Below are 6000 nucleotides of genomic sequence, written 5' to 3' on the forward strand. Positions count from 1 at the left end.
AGCAGTGGAGGAGGTATCCTCTCACAACGTTGAATGTTCAGGTCTTCATACACACCGTTCATTGACTGAACATGTTTAACAGTGTTGAACCTCCTCTCATGTATGTAGTGATGAGTACCTAGTACTGCCTATAAGCAGGGGTGTAAAATAATTAAGTAAAAATACTTGAAAGTACTAAAGTCATTTTTGGGGGTATCTGTACTTTACTGTTTATTATTTTTGACTATTTTTACTTCACTATATTCCTAAAGACAATGATGTACTTTTTACTCCATACATTTTCCTTGACACCCAAAAGTACTCGTTACATTTTGAATGCATGACAGGAAAATGGTCTAGTTCACACACTTTTCAAGAGAACATCCCTGGTCATCTCTACTTCCTCTGATTCAATGGACTCACTAAACACTTGCTTTGCTTGTAAATGATGTCCGAGTGTTGGCGCGTGCCCTTGCTATCAGTAAATTAAAAAAAACAAGAAAATGGTGCCGTCTGTTTTGCTTAATATAAGGAATTTGATATTATGTATACTTTTGATACTTAAATATATTTGAGCAATTACATTTACTTTGATACTTAAGTATATTTAAAACCAAATACTTTTAGACTTTTACTCATGTAGGATTTTACTGCATTACTTTCACTTTTACTTAAGCCAATTTCTATTCAGGTAGATTTCTTTACTTTTACTCAAGTATGACAATTGGGTACTTTTTCCACCACTGCCTATAAGTATGTCTAAGCTTTGAGTGAACTCCCAAATCATCTATAAAATGATTTACCCACATTTAGAACTGCTAAAATTATATGTTATTTTAAAGTGGCAATCCACTAACCATTAACCTATTTAATCCCATCAGTCACAATAGGGACCGTAAAAAACGTCTTCAGTTAATTTTACTGAATGATCTATCAATGCATGTCCAGCAAATATTGAAACAATAAATAGTCTCAATGAATGATGTGCAGTGTCACATGTTTAGTGTAAATTGTCACATGACCAGAGCTGTTTACTTCCAGGTTGCACCATGAGAAGAGGATGGCTGCATCAAAGCTCCCAAACAAAAGGTTAGTAAACTAATGTTAGGACAAAGATTTTTGGTACACATCATCTTTAAGGTGTCTAGTTTTGACATATGCATTTGCAATTACTCAACTTTGTTCAGTGTGGTCATAGAATGTGTAAACATGTTGACGGCAACAATAGTGACCGGCGGGATAACACAGTGCATCCAGGTGTACACATACTTATACACATACATAGTTCTTGTTCTACCTAACTTTCTACTCTGTTCTTTCTTTTAGTTTGACTTTGAGTCCAGTTCTGGATATGTTGGATCTAGGTGACGGCCCAGACAAGGCAACATTGCAGTTATCCCTCAAAACTGAGAAAGATGCTGTCCTGAGTGATTGTGATTGCGATGGGTCAGATATGGACTACGGGCAGGCCATTTGCCAGCCAGGCTGTTGAATGCATATGCTGAACCTATGCAAACAGATCATGACAGGAACAACGTGAACATCAGTGATGATGACCTACCCCCCCCCCCCCCCCCCCCCCCCCCATCCACAACCTCCCCCACTCCCCTCCATTGTTGATAATGAAGAGCCAAGGGCCTCTACCCGCCAGAGGGTCCAGTCAGAAGAGCCAAGGGCCTCTACCCGCCAGAGGGACCAGTCAGAAGAGCCAAGGGCCTCTACAAGCCATGGGGGTCAGTCAGAAGAGCCAAGGGCCTCTACAAGCCACGGGGGTCAGCCAGAAGAGCCAAGGGCCTCTACAAGCCATAGGGGTCAGCCAGAAGAGCCAAGGACCTCTACAAGCCACGGGGGTCAGCTAGAAGAGCCAAGGGCCTCTACAAGCCACGGGGGTCAGCCAGAAGAGCCAAGGGTAAAGCTGCAGGTGGTCAAAAATAAAGATTGAGCGTTCAAATGATCAAAGAGGCCTGCCACCGATGTGATTCCAAAACACATAGTACACAGCCCAAATATGCAAAAGTTTGGCACGAAACCACTGAGCCATGGAAGGAGGTCTTTACTGGTTGATACTGTTGAAGATCAGGCAAGATATGACAAAGCTTCTCACTGGCCAATCAACACGATGCACCGGTTCCACAGAAGTCGTCATTGTGACAAACGTACTACCTATGCATGTGAGAAATGCATAGCGCCACTGCTTTATTGAGTGCTTCAAGATATACCATGGGCAGTAGAAAATGAGATAAGACCGAATGAAAAAGGGCTGAAAAAGACAATAAAATAAAAATAGAAAAGTCGATAAAGGGTGAGGAGAAGCAGTACAACGGACTCTAAGGAAGAGAAGAAAAGTCAAAGGGTGAGGAGAAGCAGTACAACGGACTCTAAGGAAGAGAAGAAAAGTCAAAGGGTGAGGAGAAGCAGTACAACGGACTCTAAGGAAGAGAAGAAAAGTCAAAGGGTGAGGAGAAGCAGTACAACGGACTCTAAGGAAGAGAAGAAAAGTCAAAGGGTGAGGAGAAGCAGTACAACGGACTCTAAGGAAGAGAAGAAAAGTCGACAAAAAAGACAATCAAAATGACTGAAATGTTGTTGGAAAAGAAGGTCATTTGATTCAAGACATCCTGTATGACAGTAGGTCTGACTGATCGTAGTTCAAAACAGTGATGCACAAACTAATCTTGCACTTGGTTCTAACTCTATGATATATATTTATATAAAAGCACTCATTGTCCAGTGGCGCTTTTTATATATATATATATATATATATATATATATATATATATATATATATATATATATATATATATATATATATATATATATAATTGTATTTTGTTCAGTGTAGGCCTCTACTTGAATGCATATTCTACAGGCTACCTCTATCCTAAATGTTACCTTTATGTTCAGTGGGAATGACTCACACGACTGCTATACGGTTGTTAGTGAATGTTGCACTAAAATGTCACAATGACAATTGTTACAATGAATATTGCACTAAAGTACAAGTTCCAATGTTACAATAAAGTTACAATATTAATGTTTCACTACATGTTGCACTAAAGTAACAATGTTGAAATACATTGATGGTTGTTGTCTTTTTGTCTTTGCTCTCAGTATTCATATCGTGTTGTATAAAAGGTTTTTGATGTGTAAAATAGTCACCTTAGAATGTGACGAGGCATTCTAGTGGCAATGCTGGGGACTGCTAGTGACAGAGTTTTAGATGTGTTAATAACTGGGCTGGGGACTGCTAGTGACAGAGTTTTAGATGTGTTAATAACTGGGCTGGGGACTGCTAGTGACAGAGTTTTAAATGTGTTAATAACTGGGCTGGGGACTGCTAGTGACAGAGTTTTAGATGTGTTAATAACTGGGCTGGGGACTGCTAGTGACAGAGTTTTAAATGTGTTACTAACTTGGTTGGGATATATAAGAACTTTGATAACTGCACAGGAGAAACATGTTAATTCAGTATACGTAACATTATCCCACCGGTCACAATTGTGACCGACCATAAAACACACTTTTTCACCTACCTTTCCATTAAAATTTCAAAAAATAATGATGGATTACTTCAAAGGGTTACTAATGACACTTGATTTGGATATTTTCACGTCTGGGAAAAATTCAGGATTTAATCGGTTAAAAAAATGAGTTACCAACATTTATAACTGCTGAAAAGATACCTTTCAAGAAAGTGGAAACCTACTGACCATTTACTAATGAGTTAGGCCTACCAATATAACTCATCAAAATATCTCTGACTCCAGGATGGGAAAATTCTTTGTCTTTGTCCGGGTTAGTGACACAGTCTTCGCTCCTGGCTGCTGCAGATGTAGCGGGCTGACCTTCATCCTGTTTTATCCCCTCCAAGCTATGGTGATAATCTGCCTCTAGAAAATGTTTACATTGTTTGGTTTCGGTAATTGCTCCAATTCCACACAATGCTTATGTATTGGTGTCCCATCTCTGGTTTTTTAAGCATCCTCAGGTCAGCACCAAGTGCACATCATTAATCTAATTAGGCTACACAAAGATTAACTGGTTAGTCCTTACTTACTTTAGCATGGAACTCCCTAGTCTAGAACTAATTAATCTGAAGTTAAGCAACGTCTCAGAAATACATGTTTTAAATCTGGATTAATTTAAGTATAATTAACCTAGTCCTGATTTAAATTAAAAATCTGTCTGGGAAACTGCCCCTAAACTGCTCATCTGTGATCACATGATTCCGTCAGGAAGTTTCAATGATATTTCCTGAAGATAAAATCAAAGCATTTTCTCATGCTTTTATCAGATCAAAAACATGTTTAGCTTTCGGTACAGTACTTGGTTCCTACATCATGTGGGTTTGAGTGTGTGTTTTGGTTTATGAGGAACAAAGGGATTGTGAGTAAATGACCACGCTAATTCAGCAGGCTGAGAATTGCAATTTTAGGACAAGGTTTGATGCCATGGACTATGGAATAAACAGGTTCCAACTATTTCCACAAGAAGGAGCCATTGACTGCTATTGAAAGGAAGATTTCATGACCTGCTAAAAGCAACGATTTGTATAACCAACCCAAGATAGACCAGAGCCTGTCGTTTCCATTGGGTGAAAATTAATCATAGTGGGCAATAATTTGCATATTTCACTTAGGGGACGCCTACTCTGTGAAGTGCGCTGTGCAATAACTCAATTCGCCCTTGCACTCCATAACATATTTAAAAAAAACAAAAAAACTATGGCAAAGGGTAAAGTCTACAAAAACGCAGTCCACTCTGTTTGTTACAGATTATAGCTTTGGAAATCGAAAACTGTATGGAGATCAAATGTTTCATCGATGAGAAAATATACAGAATGTCTGCCAAAATCCATCTCGCTCCAATTTCTCCCAAAGCCGGCCACTGAGCTTCCCCTCATCGCCATATTTGGTATTGAGTGGCAACACCAACCGAATGCATGACATTTATCCGGGGAAATATCTGTCTCATTGTTCGAGCTGTACTAAAAGTGCACAGCCTACGAACCATGATCTATTAATATTGATCTCACCAGATGTATAAATATTTTACCGGATGTATAAATGTGAAGCATCCGGTTGGCGTTTCCACTCACTACCAAATGTGGGAGTGGGAGAAGATGGAGGGAGATCGATTTTGGGCGACATTCTGCTAAATTTCTCATCGATTAAACATTTGATCTTAATACAGTTTTCTGTTTCCAAAACTAGAATCTGTTACGAACAGACTGGACACAGTTTTGTAGACTTTATCCTTTGCCAAAGTAAAAAAATAAATGTGTAGTGCATAGTTATTAAAATGTGTAGTGCAATTGGGTTATTGCACACGCGAACCTCGTGGCTCTGCCCACCTCCTTGTTTGTAGTTATTGAAAAAGTATTTTCTATCCGTGTAGCGAAACAGGATGGTTCGTACAAGGTTAAAAAGTGCATACCAGTTGTCATGTTCCCACGTAAACCACCAGAGGGAAATATTACCTACAATTTCAACTTTAATCCAAGGAACAACAACAAAAAACTACAAATTAGACATTTTAAGATTTTTATCAAGCACAGATGTAAATAAAGGTCAGTACTCGACTCAAGTAAGTCATTATACTCAACATAGTTAGACATTCTACTATCCTATGACAATAAGAATGACAGCTCAAAATAATGTATTAATCAATGCCTGAGTGCAAATAGAGAACTGAATGTCAAAACTGATGTTACCGCCAGACTAGCCTCATTGTACTATACAGTAGGTTGGAAACCTTCAACACTGGTGGATAAACACCACTTTACACTTGTAGATTTATAGAAATCTAACTTTAATTAAATGTAACTTGGATCATACTAATCTTAGGCTTTAAAAAAAAAAAAAATTCAGGTAGACAGGGCCTTGAATGTTACAATCTACTCACATGAGATGGAGGACCAGAGTCAGTGTGATTGATTGATTCACAACGACGCAACATGGTGAGTGATAAATGTGTTTTGCTGTCAAATGTTCCTTAAACTTTTCGATAGGCCTTTTGTGT

The sequence above is a fragment of the Oncorhynchus mykiss genome, chromosome 8 (genome assembly GCF_013265735.2).
Source record: "Oncorhynchus mykiss isolate Arlee chromosome 8, USDA_OmykA_1.1, whole genome shotgun sequence".
NCBI lineage: Eukaryota > Metazoa > Chordata > Actinopteri > Salmoniformes > Salmonidae > Oncorhynchus > Oncorhynchus mykiss.